This window comes from Periplaneta americana, chromosome 10 (genome assembly GCF_040183065.1).
Source record: "Periplaneta americana isolate PAMFEO1 chromosome 10, P.americana_PAMFEO1_priV1, whole genome shotgun sequence".
NCBI lineage: Eukaryota > Metazoa > Arthropoda > Insecta > Blattodea > Blattidae > Periplaneta > Periplaneta americana.
Genome location: NC_091126.1, coordinates 175,628,609 through 175,650,117, shown reverse-complemented (window position 1 = coordinate 175,650,117; position 21,509 = coordinate 175,628,609).

Sequence of the window (21,509 nt, the reverse complement as noted above, 5' to 3'; positions counted from 1 at the left end):
TATCGCTGTAGAAGCATTTGAAAACTTTGATGTATATAGACCTGTTTTGCAGTAAAATTTGTTCCTGAGGCTGGGATCGCTCATGCCGGGTCTGGCTTGTTATGTATATAGACCTGTTTTGCAGTAAAATTTGTTCCTGAGGCCGGGATCGCTTGTGCCGGGTCTGGCTTTTTATGTATATAGACCTGTTTTGCAGTAAAATTTGTTCCTGAGGCCAGAATCGTTCGTGCCGGGTCTGGCTTAATGCATTTCATGTCCTTTCGCGGGCTTTGAGTTTACACTTAAAACGTTGTAGCTGAGGCACAATTCGGCTGGCCTGGCCAGGTTTCACTCGTCCCATCCATGGGCCGGCCTCAAGGGTAGAGTGGGGTGGGAATAGCAGTGGTGACTTGTCTTCCTAACTAGGCCATAAATAAAATTCCAGCTCTTTGGCAGGCAGAAACCCACTCGATTCTCTCCCCTTATGTCTCAGTTTATGACATAAGTGAGGGTGTTGTACTATTGTACTTCGTAGTACAGTAGTGAATCTGGGCCAATGTTGTTATGTATTTTGGGAAAATATAAACAGAAACAAATGAGAGAAATAATGCTGGTGCAGTTAATTCATTGTTAGAGTGTCCTTTTTCGAGAAGAAATAATACTAAAAGAAAGGAAGTTTTAAATAAAGAGAGAGACTACCGAGATACCTACGACATCGCTGATAATTTTTCTGGCACATAATCTTAAAATGCGAGTTTCTATTGCATCCTGGTATGGGCAACATAAATGGTTATGTGGTAATGTGATGCAAAATAAACTTCTCTTGGCCTTGTTTGTTGCTGTCAAAGGAAAAAAATAAAAAGAAAAGAAAGAAAGGGGAATTTCAACACATAATATGGGATGCTTCATCACACTGAAACAATCACTGAAACCCAGAGCATAACAGCTTATTTGGTGAGTGAAATTATTATTTTTCATTGATAGTAATAAGAATAGACTAATAATAGTAATAATAATAATAATAATACAGTAATAATGATATTAATAATATAATAACAATAATAATTAATATAAACAAACATTTCCTATCGGAGGCACTTAAACTAGTTGGATCTGGCCTCACCGAGGATTTTGATCACCGGCCGCTACTGATAGATGATATTGTCAAGTACACACATATTTACATCAGGTCTATCCAGAACAACTTCGTTCGTGAATGTGATGCTTCGACAACTGATCCGACTGAGATAAAAGCACTTTTTGGTCTGTTATATTTTGCTGGTGCACTGAGATCAACTAAACTCAACGCTAAAGATTTTTGGACAACTGATGGAACAGGAATTCCTTTGTTTCCAACAGCAATGGGAATAAACAGATTCTTCTTTCTTTTGCGATGCCTTCGTTTCGATGACATTACTGCAAGAGAAATTAGAAAAGCGACTGATAGACTTGCTCTAATAAGAAGTGTTTTTGATTCTATCATAAAGAACTTCCAGAAAAGTTATACAGTTGCTGAATATTGCACTATCGATGAAAAATTGGAGCCCTTCCGAGGACACTGCTTATTCAGACAGTATATCAAAAACAAACCAGCCCAATATGGCATAAAAATATTTGGACTAGTTGATTCCCGCACTTTCTCTGTGTTGAACTTGAAAATATACTGTGGTATGCAACCACAAGGCCAATTCTTCATATGATGTGATCAGATGGCTGATTACTCCTATTAGTGGAACCAGAAAAAACATTACATTTGATAACTGGTTCATGAGTGTACCACTTGCCAAAGAACTTCTCAGTTATCACAACTTAACATGTGTTGGAACTGTAAGACTAAATAAACGTGAAATTCCTCCTGAATTTGTGCAGAAAAGGCGTGAAAAATTTTCCAGTATTTTTGGATTCCAGGATAGACTAACTCTCACTTCCTATGTTCCAAAGCCAGGAAAAGTTGTTCTAGTAGCTTCCACTATGCATTATGACGATGCAATTGATCCAGACACCAGAGAGGAAAAGAAACCGGAAATAATAACGTTTTACAATGCTACTAAAAGAGGAATTGATGTAATAGATCAACTATGCGGTACATACAGCATGTCCAGGAAGTCCCGACGTTGGCCACTTACCGTGTTTTTTGGTCTTCTCAATATCACAGCAATTAATTCTTTAGTTATTTATAAAACTAACATTGCTATCACAAGGACCAATCATCCGCCGATCATTTCTGAAGGAACTGGCTCTTGGATTGGTGAAAAATCATTTGGCTCATTGGTTGACATTGAAGAATTTGCCTTTGCAAATCAGATCACTATTCGAAGAATGAATGGTGTGGAGGAACTAACCCAACCAATGCAGAAACGAATGAAGATGTCCTCAAGTCGATGTGAGATATGTCCTAGGAAGAAGGATCATAAAACTACTACTTCATCATGCCATAGGTGCAACAAGATGATTTGTACTGTGCCTTTTTGTGAGGAGTGTGCTGATACCGGAAGCAGTGATAGTGAGTGAGTGAGTGGACGAGTGACGCCCATAAATACTTTTTGTTTCATTTTTACTTTTGTGTTAGCATTGAGATAAAAATATAGTATTGTGGTGTTCAAAGTTAGTACCTGTTCATATTGTATTAATTCCTAAACAATTATAAAATTATAGCATTTCAGTATTAATTATATTTTGTTGCTAGTAACACTTTATTTATTTTGGGGTAAAAAATACCCAACGCGTGTGCTACCGCTATAAAATAATATGTGTGAGCTGGCAGGTTAAATTTGAAATTTTCTCTCAACAGATGTGATTTACAATATGTCTATACTGAATCCCTTGTGGGATGCTTGAACTCCAAAGCAGTATATACCTAATTTGTTCCTTAGAAGTGCTGTTTAATTTGAAAAGTGTAGTTGTTGTTATGCGTATTGCATGGATTGTGAATATTAACTGAAGCTGTTTGTGCTGAGAGATTTGTTATAAGAACTTTGGTAATGAATTTATTGCAGAGCAGAGGTGAGCTGTCTATAATTGAATTGTTTCCGGCATAAGATCAGGTGCTGCACATGCATTATAATGTAGAACATACAGAGTCATCATCAGTTGAAATTTTTTCTCACTGCCAAGATTTTCACTATCAGAGAACAAATTCAGTGAAACATTTTATATAAAATAATTTCGTAACATCCTCCGTAAAGTGAACACAATTTCATCATAGGAATCTTTTCTTTACTCACCACTGTCTCCCCTTGAAACTTCCTTTTCATTACCACCTTTAATATTGTTTTATTTTCACTTGAATTTCCTTTTTTCAGTACAGTGGCCATTTTCTGTCTTTTCTCCTTTAGACTTACTGACAAATATTTTCCAATAAAACATTTCTGCTAAAAAAATTTTATCAAGTTTTCCATTTCTTGTCCATGTTTCTGCTCAACAGAGCATTATGCTTTGAACAATGTTTTTATGTAAATTGAAGTTTTGATATTGTAATCTTTTAATTCTAAATTTGAATTAAAATAGGGTATTTGTCTGCTAATTTGTTACATATACAGGCAACATTTTCTGCATTTTGTATTGCTATAACTAACAGTGGTACCGTATTTTAGGTAATTCACACTTTTAATTTTTATATAATCATCAGCATACACCTGTGTTCTAATATTTATTACATTCTTTGTTTTGAATGGTCAATCTGTGTCCGAAATTTTCCTGACTGTCCAGTAAAATACACCGAAGACTTTGTCTTGTAATGCAAGGAAGCTAGATAATTAGTCCATTATCCCACAAAATTTATAAATCACAGTCTTTATTATTTTTTTTATTAATCTGTTGGTGTTACATAATGTTATCCAACACTTGATGTAGGCTGCTTTGTATTCTAGAAAAGCCAACAGGATCTATTTTATTTTATTTCTGTGTTTGTGAATAACTTGCCTCCAGTGTTCGAATTGATAGAAATGCAGAAGGGGGGAGGGAATTTGTCGTTGACTTCCATTTTTTTTGTACTTACGACAATTATAAAATATTAGGGCCATATTCATAGACATTCTTAGCACGGACCTCTGGTGGATGGTCAGCAAACTAACGTTTTTCGTATTCATAAACCAGTGTTAGCAATATGATATGAATCCTGTACAAGTAATCAGTCGATAGCCGGGGCTAGTTTAGCACGCTCTTAGCGTGGGCTAGCGAAATGTCTATGCATAGCACCCTTAGATTTTAAAGTTTATCGTTATAAAGTTATGTGTTATTATTATTGTTGTTGCCATTAATGATGACTGTGGAATCTGGCATGGTATTTGAATTTATGCTACCATGATAACTCTTTCTAGCCTGTCTTATGATTAATAGGTACTAGATAATTCACAGTCAGTTACAAAATCGTATTATGAAAACAAAAATAATAACAAACATTTATGAAAACAAAAAGCGTGTAGTATTTCTGGCATAGTTCTAAAAGAAAGGACAGTGTAAAATATATTAATATACTACTTCTATGTTAAAGGATAACTTATTTTAAATGTTAAATGTTGTAATACAGGTGATATTTACAAACGACATTCAGAATAACTCATTATAGCAAATTCACTTTAGAGAAGATTATGTTTTGGCCACCACACAGAAAACAAAAGTGAGTTTTCAGAAATGCAATTTCAGGAATAGTATTGCTATTCAGGTCAGTGTGGTACTAAATAATATTAAAACACAGTATATTTAGAAGGGGGAAAATTTCCTGGCTTCCACCCTTCAATTCGAACACTGCTACCTCCATGAGTAAGAGTGCTGCGTCATGCTGCACCACCACCACCACAACTACTGCTGCTACTGGTGCTGTTGCTGCTACTGCTACTACCACCACCACCTCAACTCACAACTACTACTACTACTACTACTACTACTACTGCTGCTGCTACTATTACTACTACTACTACTACCTACTACTACTGCTACTACTACTACTGCTACAATTACTACTACTACTACCTACTACTGCTGCTACTACTACTACTACTACTACTACTGCTATTATTACTACTACTACTACTACTACTACTACTACTACTACTACTACTGCTACCCTTTTATTGTGTATTTATATTGTGTATACCACTGCCACCGGGTGCTTGCCCACTTGCAGTGTAAATAAATACATACATACTACTACTACTACTACTACTACTACTACTGCTGCTACTACTACTACTACTACTACTACTACTACTACTACTGCTATTACTACTACTACTACTACTACTACTACTACTACTACTGCTGTTACTACTACTACTACTACTACTACTACTACTACCCTTTTATTGTGTATACCACCGCCACCGGGTACTTGCCCACTTGCAGTGTAAATAAATACATACTACTACTACTGCTGCTGCTACTGCTACTACTACTACTACTGCTGCTGCTACTGCTACTACTACTACTACTACTACTACTACTACTGCTGCTGCTACTGCTACTACTGCTACTACTGCTACTACTACTACTACTACTACTACTACTACTACTACTACTACTACTGCTGCTGCTGCTACAACTACTACTACCACCACCACCACCATCACCACCATGACCACCACCACCACCACCACCATGACCACCACCACTACTATCCCTTCTGCAAAAAGTGGTTTCTGACATGTATAAATGATTTGTCTGTTGAATTTCAGTCATTGCTATGTTATTAGGTGTACAGTGTGAGTACACAAAATATATTATTATTGTACGTGTGTCTATGTGCGTGAGAAGACTTGCTAAACCATTCAGTATGATGCTAAGATTCAAAATTGAGATATAAATTTATTTATATTCTGTTGGTACTTCTGCACCTTTCTGTTAAGTTTTAGGTACCAAAATAAATTTTATCCCTATGAAATTTCAATGAGAATTTTCAGTTTACTTCAGTGGCAGCACCAGGATTTCACAGTTGGGTGTGAGGATGGGGTACTATATATGCAATTAAAAGTAATATCTATGAAACGAAAATGTACCTTAATATATTCTGTTCCTGATTTGAATTAACACTTACTATATACATTTATATACATATGTGCACACACGTGCAGGCATGCCTAGTACTATGCAACGATTTTCATGTCTCCCATCGAATTTGTCAATTAGAGTTTTAGTGTAATTTTTTCCCTATGTCCTTCTCAATCGACAAAACAGCCAAGTTGCTGAGGCAGTAGTCACATGTTTTATACAACGCATGCACGAGAAGGTACGCTCACATCCAGCACTCGAAACAGGAATTGTTAGGCTATTATTGTGAGATTATGAAGCTGGTGATATGAACCATAAGGGTACCTGGCATTTGCCTTACAGGTGGGAATGACTATATTAATATCACATTTAGCACGATTTATTACTTTGGGAATCAATTCGACTTCTGTTTAAACACCATCCTTGCAGATTTTGAGAAAATAATAGGTTTGTAAGTTATTTACGCCTAAGAGTTAAATTACTGGCTCTATATGATCGTTTAAACTATAAGAGTTTTAACTCTTGTACCCTGTTTCCTCTAAATGACCCCAACATAATTATGCAGTTTTGTAAACGTCACACATGCAAATTATAGGTGAAATATAAAAATACGTCATTTCTTATTATTTTTGTTATATTTTTTAGTCTTTCATTTTCTTATTTTATTTATTTATTTACTTACATATTTTCAAGAAGCAAAATTAACTAGCTTAAATATTAGACAGAACAAGGATAGTTTTTGTTGCCTTAGCATTTCTTATTTCTCTTGATCACTGTCTTATTTCACTGAAGAATCAATTAACAATTTATTGCATAGTTTTTTTTTTTGTGTTGTGATATTACATGTAAAATTACTACAGTATTCACAGTTTATAAAAAAAGTAAATAACTGACACACACATTACAGGACATGTGAACAATACTAATAATTGTTGACATACTAAGTGACAATTATTGTTGCTTAGTATTCTTTTCATAGCACAGAAATTACAAGAATGTGACAAGAAACAATCTGACAAACAAACAACTTCAGGAAACAAAATTAACTGTTACGAATATCACAGACGACACGGATATTATCATTTACTCTACTGTTCCTCATAGTCTTGTTCCACTGGATAATTATTTAACACATTTATTACAATATAGTATTCTTTCGTTCATATGATAATCACTTCCATTGCTCTCTGTAAATTTTACATAATCATTTTATAGATCTCTTAGAAATTGTGTTTCACTATAACCTTCACCATATAAAACATCCATTTCAGTAACAACAATGAAACGATGTTGTCTCTACTTTTGACATTAAATACAACATTGTTACCAACTGGAGACTTATATTAACAGCTAAACCCGTAACACGAAAGAAGTTGACATGGAAATTTCATAAACCCTTAAATGGATCTTTTCTGACCCTATGTCATGAGTTTTTACTACGCACAATCTCTGTTTAAAATGCGTTTATTTATTTGTGGGTTATAAGAAGGTTCTGAAGGGCATATCTATATGCTGTAAGTTCTAGAATAAGAATTGTTCCTGCTTAATTAGTTTATATTACCATTGGGGTCAGAAAATACCCAAATGGGGTAAAGGGTTGAGAAAGTTTAATGTTTTTCACTTCTGGTACAATATAATATCAGATGAGTAGATACTTGTACACGAATAAATAATATATAGCCAGTGTTTTCCATATTACAATGATTTACCATCTTATCCATCAGACACAGCTTCGCTGAGTGTTACTTCATTGGACAGGTGGCAACCCTAACAAGGGGAGATGATAGGGTGATAGGTGAGAAGTGATGCTGAAGGGGTATTGAGGATTGGGAAGGAGTCGGATCATGGCCCTCGAAATTTATACTATCACAGCATTCACCTGGAGGGATTTCGGAAACCTTGAAAAACAAGTCAGGATAGCTGGCCCCATGGGATAGAACCCCAGACCTCCTGAATGAAAGTTGAGAATAATAATCATTACACCTCCATGTTAATTAAAAATATTCTGTTCTAAAGATAGAAAGTAATGTAGAAAACAGTAGCATCAAAATCACATGGGCAGTGAAGTCAACATGCTAGTGGATTTTCATTTTAATTTGTATCCTCTATAAACATAATACTTATTCTAATACGATGAAAGAGTAATGGAATGGAGAAAAATTCTCTCTGGCGCCGGGATTTGAAACCGGGTTTTCAGCTCTACGTGCTGATGCTTTATCCACTAAGCCACACCGGATACCCACCCCGGCGTCGGACAGAATTGTCTCAGTTTAAGTTCCAACTCTTGGATTCCCTCTAGTGGCCGCCCTCTGTACTACGTCATAGATGTCTATGAACATAGGACTGAAGTCCACACATGTGCTGAGGTGCACTCATTATGAGTGACTAGTTGGCCGGGATCCGACAGAATAAGTGCCGTCTTAAATCACAAAGTGATTTACGCAGCAATATCATATGTACTTCGGTACATTAAAATAATATATACATATTCTAATGCTTCGTGATAAATAAAGTAAAAGTAAATGCTAGTTGAAACTAAGTAATATATATATATATATATATATATATATTTTTTTTTTTTTCTTTGGGTGTATGCATAAACAAGACGACTTTTCTTGTTCTAAATGAATGCTAATCGAACCCTCAGTAATCCCACCTCCTTCTATCACTCCTACTGTATTTTTTTCTGGGAAATTTGCATCAGTGCCATGTGTAATATTTACATATGTGTACACACACTGGCCACGTGTGTAACATTAAATTTAATAACATTTTAAAGCACTCTCAATAATCTGGCACCCCTCTGTGAAAGGAATGGCTGGATTAGCAAGAGTCCAATCCATTAATAAACCCTGTTTATAAATAAGATGATTATTATTATCTAGACCTCGGATTTTAGGTAAAAATCTATTTTGTTCCTAATGATATATACAAAAGAGAAGTTGTATATATACGAATTATGGAAATATACGTTCGAAAATGGTGGTCCTATACAATCTAAAAATACCTAATTTCACGTTAGAAACTATTTTTACCTAATTTTACATTTTCCAATTTCTACAGTTGGTAATATGGAAATGCTGTGTAATTCTGTATGCCAGTCGTGCCTTGACAACAATCACAGCACATTAATCTACACTGATGCAGCCCCGTACATGATTGCTGCCGTTAAATTACTTAAAGTATTTTACCCTGCCTTGCTCCATATTACTTGTCTTGCCCATGCCATGAATCGCGTAGCTGAGACGATACAGCTTGAATATCCACAAGTGAATAAGTTGGTTTCCACAATTAAAAAGGTTTTTATTAAAGCACCTACGAGGATTCAATTATTTCGAGAGCAACTTCCCAATGTGCTACTTCCACCAGAACCTATTCTTACCCGATGGGGAACATGGTTACAGGCCGTGGAATATTACAGCAAGCATTTGGAGGACATTAAGAACTTTGTTTTGAAACTGGGGGAAGATGCAGTGAGCATTACTTCAGCTAAAAACTTCTGCATGATCCAACACTTGCCCGGGATATTGCATTCATCAAATCACATTATGTATCTCTGGTCCCCATTATTAATGCTCTACAGTCTTCAGGCAAACCGGTCTACACGCAACTGGGATTGATAGAAGAGGTGACAGAAAAAATCAACTTGGTTCTTGGTTATGTTGGTGAAAAAGTTTCTGAAAAACTGAAATCAGTGCTTCAAAAAAACCCAGGACTGACAGTTCTCCGCACAGTTGCTGACATCTTGGCTGGCAAAACACCTGAACATGAATGTGCTGTTCCCTTACATCTAATACCAATGTTTAAATATGCTCTGGTGTCATCAGTTGATGTGGAACGCTCATTTTCGGCATATAAGATGGTGTTATCTGAGAAGTGATGCAGTTTCTCAATGGAAAACATAGAAAAGGTGTTAGTTGTTTATTCTGCCTCTAATTATGGACATGTACAATGAAATAATGTCAAATGTTTCGTCTAATTTGTAATGGGAAATGAAATAATGTCATTTTATGTTCACCTATTTTTATAATTTTAGAACCTATTTTGATTTGTGATAGAACCTATTTTAGGTACCTAATTTAAGATTTTTAGGACCTAAAAGTCCGAGGTCTAATTATGACCGTCCTCGTCATTGTTTCACTATTAATTTTAAACCTTAAGTAACTATCAATTTCAAATTTGTTTGTTTCTTTCATAGAAGGTAGTAGTCCACAGTTGTGGAGTAATGATTAGCATGTCTGACCGTAAAACAAGCAGACCAGGGTTCAAATCCTGGTTGGGATAAGTTACCTGGCTGAGGTATTTCCCAGAGTTTTCCCCTCAACCCATGATGAGCAAGTACTGGGTAACTTTCAGCGTTGGATCCTGGACTCTTTTCGTTGACATCACCTTCACGTTACTCTGGTGGCGGCTCGTGCATATTTCTTAAGAGGAGGAAAGAAGTTAACAGTGCAAAATGACACCTTCTTGAGAGAAACATGCTACAAATTAGCCTACATGCATACTTGTAAGATCAGATAGTGTTAGGGTTGGCCTTCTCTTTTGTATAGCAATAATCTGTTCTTGTAAACTGAGTTTCCTAAATTGTCCACAATATGTTTTCACTTCCATTCATTGTTGGATAATTGCACAAATTAACAATTACAAGGAAATTCACAAACTCACAGCATTTTTCGCGCACACTACAGCATCACACGTGTTGGTAGAGACTAGCTACTATCACATAACCAGAACCGTTTTACGGAAGTGGGAATGGGAAATAATCTGTTAGGAAAGCGAGAAAACTGCACCCACCCACGTGGTCTGTGTTGCCACATGTACATTTTACAAGTTCAGTATCACATGCTTTTGAAGAATGTCAGTTCTTGTAAAGTCGTACTATCATTATTGTTCAAAGCTGCAGGTGATCGATTAATTTTTTTATGTTAAACATAATGTAGTTTGGAGTACTTTCAATTTCAAATATATTTGTACAAAACTGACAACTTGGCTGTTGTCCTGTCTAGTACACAATGAATGGAAGTGAATTTCAGTGGCCAAAAAGATCTGCAATACTAACTTAGAACTACTTCCTATTTGTTTTATATAAATCTAACTTCAACTTTCAGATATCCTCGAAAGTTTCAAACCATGAATAGTACCTTATATAAAGTGCAATGAATAATATTTTATTTTGTTTTGTAATTAAAGAAAAGTTTATATGGTGTCTTTCATAGCTTTGTGTTAAAACTGTTTTTATTGTGCCTCCTCCTAGATGTGTTATAGTCTGGTTGAATGCAGCATCGTTAGATGGCAGCAGTAGTGTGCTTGCTGCACGACCAGTTGGTTTCTATATTTCCCTCCCATGCGCTGATTCAGAGGAGGATCTCCTCCCTCACCGTTCATTTGCTTGCTTTAAAACTCTGCTTCTGTCTGTCGCCGCTAGTGCACTGTTGTCCATGTGTGTTAACTGCAGCAAAGGAGGAATGGATTGGCTTTCCTCCACACAAACAATCTCGCATCTTTCTCACAGTTTTCTAGCAGAACTTGATTGCACGTCGTTTAAAACTCGATCAACCGAGGTTTTCTTATAGCTGTGGACTTAAAAATTATCGAATCTTCCTCGAATTTCAAGGGATATATTTCATTTGGTATTTAATTTCAAAAGAAGAAAAATGTGAGGAGGATGTTCCTCCCTTCCCTCCCCCGAGGAACCGCCACCACGTTACTCAGATGCTAAATAACCATGGCAGTTGATAAAGCATAAAGTAAACCAAAGAAGGAGTAGAAAATACTTCTGGAGTTAGCTGATCCTTGCAGCATTGTTATTCTCTTTGTTGATTCTGATGTATTTAGCATCATATGTAACAAATCTTCAGTGGTTCTTGTTCTTAAAGTTTTGCTTGACGTTATATGATTCTTACAGTTACAGTTGGAATTTAAACGTCCATTTGGGTGGCTGACATACCAACTACATATAGTGAGTTTCCTCTTCGTCACATGTTTGAGATTCTTGATGGAGGTGCTACAGAGCCAAAATAATCTGCAAATAAAGGGAAAGTATTAGAATTTTGTGAATTTTATTGTTGTGTGTTGTGGCATAATTTTCTTCAACTAAGAAAAATTTACCACAAATCGAAACAACGAAAGTCTATTATCTCAGTATCTATCAGAAATATCGTTGTTTCTGGGAACTATCCATCAGACCTGGCAGTAAAAAGTTCAGGGAAAATTTCACATGCTCGATTGCTCACAACTGCTAATCTTATATTGCACATCTACATTGGCACTAGAATCCATCGCGCAATTTAATAATTATTGCAACTTACATTGTTCAGGTCTGTATACCCACATGGTTCGATATTAAAATAATTTTTTCTTATACTTATGGAGCAAAGAATGAATTCAATCCAATCCAGTATTCACAGAACCTGGATAACGAACTGAAAGCAATTATCTAATCGATAATTATGTCAGAAAAAGACATTGAAGTATTGACCAATGATCCAGAAATTTTGGCATTGGAGTTTCCGTCATTTCCTTGCCACACTCAGACAGTTGAGAAGTGCGTAAAGCTTATGACTGAAGCTTCTGGTTCCAATATACTGTAGTAAAAAACCAGATACGATTTTATAATGGCACGAATTGATTCAAGAACAGTTTTACCCACACTGGAAATAAAATGAGGATAAAACTTAGAAAAATAAAATAGTACCGGTATTATAGTAAATGTAGTTATAATTTTTTGTTATTCTTGTTTAAGCATCCAATTTATGTGAAATAGTGGAGAAATGTGGTTTTCCTCTTATTTTTTATGTAAATAATTAGGACTTCTTTTGCAATTTTTTAAATAGTATTATAGTTTTATATTTATTATTGTGATGATTAAATTATAATTTACAAGACATCCATGTTTTATTATTAACTACATAGGCTATAATTTCTGAAAAAATTAAGAAATCTAAAATATAATCGATTAACATTTTTCGTTACATTTTTTTAAATATTCAGTTTATGCGAAAGAGCAAAAAACCATGTTTTACCCCAAATTTCTGTATTAGTAGTTCCTACTTTGTGACATTTTCCATTTTCATGGGATTAAATAATTGTACTTCTATTAATCTGTGAGTTAAAATATTACACTGCTAAGATTTTTCAAATCATCCGTCCTCAAGTGAGGTTGACCACTAGGATCCAGAATTAACAAACATAAAAGATAAAGGGAAATGAAATGAGCAAAATAATGATTCGATTTGTATATTAAAACAAAAACAAAAATTTACGTGTTAACATATAGATGATAGTGTAGAATTTGAAGAGAGGCCTTCAGAATTTCCATTACAATCTTCTGAACCTCATAAAAGGGAATTTGAAAGAATTTAAGGATATTACATGTAAATTTTGGTAAACAACCCCTCGCTCCAAATAGTAAGCCTGTAACATCCCAGTTGTAAAGTGAAATGCCATATTTTTCACTGAGGTATGGAAGACAAGGTACATATTTAGCTCGCTTATCATCATGAATCTGCAGTGCTTGATTTGTGTCTCGTTCAAATCAAATCGTAGGGTTTAAGACCATCGCTTTCTGGGTTCTTCTATTGATAGCAGTTATATCGACTCTTCTATGAGAATCATCTTCAGACACAATGAATCTCCTCATGTACTTCCCATCTTCTGTTTCTTAGCAGGTTGGCAATTGCTGTACGGGCACGATGGTGTCTGTTGTTACGCAGTAGCTCTCCCTTCTTACAGAACCCCAGTACGTGGTCAAGTGTTTCAGTCTCGCTGCAGCCGGGATGGCGACAACGGGTAGTACTGAAGGTTCTGCCAGGGACAGATCTCACTGCGGTGATGTTGCAAGACATCTTGATGGCATTGATGTATTCCGAGGATGAAAGATACTTTTTAGAGGAGATCCAGGAGTTGGCTTTGGGGCATTCTTCAAATGTACAAACACCTTTGCCTTTATGTGGGAGCTGGCACTATGACTGGAATGATTGTTTTCTGAGAATTTCTCTGAGATGTTTTCCTTTAGTTTGAGGAGAGACGCTGTTTGGAGCAATCTTCAGGCGAATAAGAGACTTTTTCTTCTCCTCTTTTGGATTTCTCATGTGATGTAGATGTGCATCATTCACGTGTTCCAGTCGCCTACAGATGTTATAGTGTTGAATACTGGCCTCCCAATCAGACAAGGCATATTCGAGTTTTACTATTAATAAATTTACGGAATTTAAGAAAAATTTCTAACATATAAGGTTGGGTGAGCCCTCAAGATTTTACTTATTCAGAAAATCAAAGCTATTATATTAAATGTCTCTGTAAGATACAACTTCTCCCCACTGTTACAGTTTTCAAATCAAGTAAAAGTTAAAGTACCCATGTTTTTACTCCACCCTAAATTGTATACACATTTCCTTGGCAGTTGCATTCAATCTATAAGGGTAAAAGGCCAACAGCATTTACCTGAGTGAAACCTGTTTCCTGGTGAACACTCTGTATATGCGAAGTTCTTCAAAGGCAATCCAGTGAAGATTGGCTGAAATAATCTCTGTCATATTTATTTAATATTAGGGCTATAACAATCTCATTTTCAGACCTTAATTTTTTTTACAATATTATTGTTACTATTCCCAGTGACTACTACATTGACAGAAAGAGGATTTGTGCAATTTGCCACATAAAAATGTGTGAAGAAACAAGAACGAGAAGTGAAAATATTATTACTATTATTATTATTATTATTATTATTATTATTATTATTATTATTGTTGTTATTATTATTATTATTATTATTATTATTATTATTATTATTATTATTAGCAACTTATCTATTGAAAGAGGAAGAAGTTGGGCAATTGTGAATGATCCTTCTGCAATAGTTGATCAATTGCAATGACTGCAGTTAAGCTTGTAAACTAGACGTATTTTGAGTTAAATTTTTAATCTTTGCTGAACTGTAACACAGTGGTGCATTAAATAATATGTGTATAAAACGTCGTTATTCATGAACTCTTTGTTTGCATGTTCATTTTTAGGTGTGTGCCATGATTACTAGGTATAGTAATGGGGTTTGAATAGAAATATCTGGGCCCACGCAAAATGATTAGACTGGTTATGCTACTACACATAATAAACATATCTATAACAGCATATGCAGCTCTACTGGTGTTTATATTTTGTGGGAGTTACTCCCATTGCAAGGAAGTCTTATCAAATATCACATATTTCATTATTTTGGATCATATTTTTTGATAGATGGCTCCCTTATCAAAGTCACATAAGAATTAATGATTCTATACCGAAGAAAATTATTCAGTTTCTGTGTGTATAATATAATAAAAATTTGAACATCTAGTGAGCAAGTCACTCTTTATCATGAATACCGAACATTTATTGGATAGATAGAAAAAATTTGAAGGAATGACTTTCTTAACCAAACAAGTCCAATTGAGTAGATTTTTTTAGAATTTTGATACAAACTGAGTTCCTCTTGAAAATTACTACCAGCAAATTAGAGTTTTTTCACAATGAAACACTGTCTAATTACATATGCCACCATAGTTTTAAATAGTGATGATCATTAGTATTATGCCTATAATGAACTCATGAATATATGTTGGAGGAAATTCCTGCTTTAAATCTGTTGAGTTTTCCTTGCCTAGTGTACATTATTGCAATGTTATATTTTCCATTGTATACTGATACTCTCGCATTGTATCCAGTCAAAGTTGACAACTAAGCATAACTGACCAGGGAATATCTCAGAATAGGTGACAGAGCAGCAAGTAAGTTATTTTAGAGGTAACTCCTGCACAACATGATGCATGTGCCCACAAACTACATTTTGCAAGTTTTTCACGAAAATATAAAAATCTCAACAGCACAGAATGGGAGATCACAGAAAATTGCAGACATTGTGCAAATTTCATTCGTCATTGTTTCTGGTTCCTTCATCAGAGGGTCTTAGAACATTTCTCAGACCATTTGATCTCAGGTTTTTCAGATGATGCTACTGTTACAATAAATCCATATGGTCTAATTCAGTGTTACTCAAACTTTTTTGAAGTGGGGACCACTTTTTAAAGTCAGAACAGTTCCGTGGACCACCTTATTCTTGTTTCCTTCAAAAGCAAATTTGTCATTTTCGTAGCATATTTTAAAATTGAATTAATATTCGGTACCTTGGTCCTCTGTTATGAATTCGGGTGGTCCCTGGCTGGATTATAGGCGCAGCACCAGATGTGCAGGGAAAAGATGTCGAGAATCACCACATATATAGCACTTTAAATCTCTCTTTTGTTGCTGTTTTGATGGGTAGGATAATAAATTTCATAAAAAGTCTGTACCGGGAGAAAAAGTGAAATTCGATTGCCATGTGTCATTTTCAAACTCTGAGATTTTAAGCTACAGTGTGATATGCAATTCGTTCGAATTTCATTTTTTCTTCTGTCTTTTTTGAAGGACCACAAGGGCAGACCTCGAGGACTACAGGTGGTCTGCGGACCATAGTTTGAGAAACGCTGGTCTAAATAATACAACAACATACCGTAGATTATTTCACACCCTGATGCGATCTCGTATGATAGAAATTTTCAGATTTCAAATTCCCTACACCAGAAACAATTTAATTAATTATCCCTCCATATGAGTAGAGAGCACTGAACAGTAAGACAAGAGCTTCAATATACTGAGACTCTGTCACTGTGCAGTCTAGCTTGTAAGAGTAATCCATGCTCAAACATGTCTGTATGTCCAAGTTTAATGATAAAAGAAGAGGCAGGTGGTTACATAAATGAAACTAAATTTTAGTGCATTAATTTGTTGTGTATTGACACAATTATTTTTCAGACTTATTTTGTTACTATAGGTGAAAACACTAGACCTAGTTTTGTATGAGTAATGTCAAACTAAAATATATTTTACATACATATGTCTAATAACTGGCTGTCAGAACTCTTCCATCTGATAGGAATTCGAGCCACATTGTAATAACATATGCAACGAACTTGAGAAACTCATGATAAAAGCAAACTTACTATGTGACTGAAATGATATATTTAATGTTTTAAATTACCGACTTAAACCACAAAATGTTCATTGAGGATAAGTGAAAGAGGCCCCCTGTTACTGGTACTCATTTTATTGCCTGAATTTTGCTTATGATAGGCCCAATTTTTATATTAGGAAAACAATATATTTAAGATATTTAACAGTTTCATAGTAGGTCTGCAGGAATTATGCAGTTGGTTGCAATTTAATTCATTCTACCCATATGTTGAAACTGGAAATAATGGATGTACGCCTGGAAACAGGTTTTGCTTATTATGATGCAAGTAACAGCCCATGTTTCAGTGCATCAGCTTTCGGCAGTAAAAAATCCCGACTTGTTCAACATAGCAGGTGTAATTTATTGGTTTACCTTACAGTAAGAACTGGAGGTGTCGACTGCTGGAAATATATCACAACACTTTTTGTATGCTTTCTTTATAATATATGTATCATAAATTAATATTTGCTGTTCTAATGTGTACACCATTACCACGAACTAAACTAAACTGCACTGAATGGAAATCAGCTGTATATTAATACTCTAAACTTGATGTCCCAGCCTGTGTTATCTGTCTATACTGTGCAACAAAAAACCTTTTCACGATTGATCCAGGGAAAGTGTACAGACTATATCCTCAGCAGTCTAAATCTGTAACAGTAAGTGGCCAACAGCGAAACTTATTTCCTGACAAACACTCTGTATTATCAGTATTTGCATAATATTCAGAAAAGTGATCGATACTCGTGCACTCTGAGAAGTATCGACTACATTCCTACTACGCGACCAAGGCGGGAACCATTTTGTTTGGTGGCACTACGATTTGCTTCACAACACAGGCCGTGTTGTAAAGTCCGCATCAGCTGCAAAATGAAGCACATGCTGAACTGCGCTCTTGTTTCAGTATTATTAACACGCTTTATGTGTTATATGTTCGTATGTATAGTTAACTTTATTATTTAGTTTTATTTTACCGTATGTTACACATATATGAATCTATTCAGAAAACACACCACAACATTGGTGTTCGTAAAGGAGGGAACATGAATCGAAAGTAGTGTAAACTAAAGTAGGTAGCCCACTGTATTTTATACAATATTTCATTTGATACACATTTATTACCGTACCATTTTAAAGTGGCCGAACTCCGGGCATCATATATGAGGAAAGCACCCGGTATAAAACCATCAATGAGCTGCTATAACTTGTTGAACTGCACTGCTATTTGTATAAGCTCCTGACACGTTTATGTCTTGCCAACATTTGTGGACAGTGTAATGGTTATGGAACCATGTTTCGTCCAGGTAAATAACGGGATACTCTATCAGAGCGTTCTATTATATATTTCCTTTTATCTTTACACTTTTTTTAATGCAAACCCCATGGATAGTATAAGTTTTCGTAAAGTTTCCTTGCACCCTTTAAAATCTATCTCTCTCTTACAAAATTTATGCGACTTTCCTAATGTTGGAAGCTCTTTGTAGAGATTATAATATTTATGAACATCTCTTCTTATGGTACATTTGTCCATTCGTCTAATTCAACCTTATTTGCAGGAGGTCGTCTAACTTTGTTTGGTGTCGATATTTCTACACCCTTGTCCTCACATTCTTTACCTTCCTTTCTTATTTGCAGGAGGTCGTCTAACTTTGTTTGGTGTCGATATTTCTACACTCTTGTCCTCAAATTCTTTACCTTCCTTCCTTATTTGCAGGAGGTCGTCTAACTTTGTTTGGTGTCGATATTTCTACACTCTTGTCCTCACATTCTTTACCTTCCTTTCTTATTTGCAGGAGGTCGTCTAACTTTGTTTGGTGTCGATATTTCTACACTCTTGTCCTCACATTCTTTACCTTCCTTTTTTATTTGCAGGAGGTCGTCTAACTTTGTTTGGTGTCGATATTTCTACGCCCTTGTCATCACATTCTTTACCTTCCTTTCTTATTTGCAGGAGGTCGTCTAACTTTGTTTGGTGTCGATATTTCTACACTCTTGTCCTCAAATTCTTTACCTTCCTTCCTTATTTGCAGGAGGTCGTCTAACTTTGTTTGGTGTCGATATTTCTACACTCTCGTCCTCACATTCTTTACCTTCCTTTCTTATTTGCAGGAGGTCGTCTAACTTTGTTTGGTGTCGATATTTCTACACTCTTGTCCTCACATTCTTTACCTTCCTTTTTTATTTGCAGGAGGTCGTCTAACTTTGTTTGGTGTCGATATTTCTACGCCCTTGTCATCACATTCTTTACCTTCCTTTCTAATCTACTAATTGTTTCCTTATTTAACTTCACAATAGGTGCAGCACACCCTGTTGTCTTCGATAGAGATAGGAATAAACCCTTGTATTTTCTTCATCACAAAACTTTATGGTATTGTAAATAACGCTTGGCTATGAAACACACGTCTTCCTACACGCGGCATTGCGACCAGATTGAAATGCTAGGCATTGGATGTGACGACACTCCAGCAGTAAACATTCGCAGCGAGCATGGAGTTCCTCATTCTGCCATGACGGGTCCCGCCTTGGTCGTGTAGTACATTCATTCTTGAAGCAAAATTGGCTGCAGTACATCTCTTTGTATATAAACTGGCCTTGTTTAGCAATTTCTTGACACAGTGGAAGGGAAAAAATTGCATATGTTTAATACTTTTACCTGCTCAATTCATGATGTTAGCCTTTAATTGGGAAATAATGTTTTGTGAAGGTGTGGCTTGAGGATTGAAGTGTAATTTTGAATTTCTGATGACCAGAACTGAATTCTTTTGTTGTGGACGTTAGTGGCATGTTCACATTCAGACTGAAAATTGCATACCTTGTCCATTGTCTCTGAGTTCTGTGGTGTGCTCAAACATTCAGAACTAGAGAGGTTTTAATATCCTATTTCATTATTAAAATGTATATTAGATTAGTCAACACAAGTGAAGGAATGTTGCAAGTTATTAGTGTTACTTCATTCCAGAGCAAAATTAGAAAAATTACAGAACTGTTGGTATTAATATCATGTACAGGTGTAATTCAAAAGGTAAACATAATAAAATAATGTAATAATGTAGTTGAAGATTCTGTAAAATAATTCTAAATCTATAACTAATTGTATAAAAATAAATGGAGACCGAGTTGAATAGTTTGAGTAAATTTTATTATAATATTTTATATTAATTTTGTTTTGTTAGTATAATAAATGCATTTGTTTATTTCAACATCACTCCATTTAATTTAGTGTCATTTGAGCAATTACGTTCATAGGTTTTGAATAGTAGTGAAGGGAAAAAATGTGTTTTCATGGACTGGACGCGAGTGAGAACAGTTTTTGCAAAGTCTGAGAATCAGATGTGTTTACCGCACAGAGTACAGAAAACAAGACAGTGTTTGGTCTCCTGTGCAGTAATTAATATAATGTTTGGAAAGTCATGTGGCTTGTGGATATTTGCTAACTTGACCATATGTTCTTGACAAATTGGAAGTTGGTGCTGAACCAGTTTATGTAGAGTTTATTGATATCTAAGCAGAGGTGGCCCGTCCTTATGTGCTACAGTGCTATAGCACAATGATAATTTTTGCTCAAATAATGTATTCATAATACCATAATATTTGATCTGCCATTTGACAATTTCCCGCGGTTATGTTCATGACGCGTTATAAAGTGTTTAGTCTTTGCTCTTTGGTGCCTCAGGGGGTTCGTTGTGCTACTCAAAAACTTCACATGAGAATGTAGACAGTTATGCGCATGTGCGAAGCTGAAATCACTGCTCTGATTGGCTATTTTACGCGGGAAAGTGCTGTAGTCAGCTTCAGCACAACACAGCTTGGAGATTGCAAAAGTAAAGCATAACAAAAGAATGCTTATTTGTGGAGAAACTCGGAACTATTTACAATGTATTTGGTAATTCAAGTGTCTGACTGCTGCTGCCATCTACCTGTTGAAGTTGCTGTCAACAGCTATACTATACTGAACAAAAGAGAGTTACAGATACAACTTTGATTTCTATATGGAAGACCAGACTTCCGAAATATAGATGGCTGTTCAATTCTTACAATACATAGTCTCAAACAATTTATAGGATTCATTCTGTGAAATAACGAAGTTGTTAAATATTTTGGTTACAACACCAATGACCACTGCTGAGCCAGAAAGATGTTTTTCTTGCTTGAAACGCAAAAACGTTTTTAAAGAACACTATGTCCCAGGAATGTCTCACTGCTCTTGCAATACTGTCAATAGAAAAGAATATGATGTCCAAGATGAGGGAGTTTAACACCAAATGACAAGTTCTGCAGTAGGAAGGAACGTCGTATGGACTTCATATTTCATCACTAGGCGAGATTCAAATTAAGATAAATACATATAAGTGTAGGCCGATATAGAGATTGTAGCACACTCATTATTTTGACCACCAGCCGCTACTGTATCTAAGGACGAATAATTATATAAGATATGCCCTCTGTTAGCTAGAAGAGATGGTTCATTATTCTATCAGATTTTGTTGCAACAAAACTTTCTGAAGGAAGAAAAAACAAT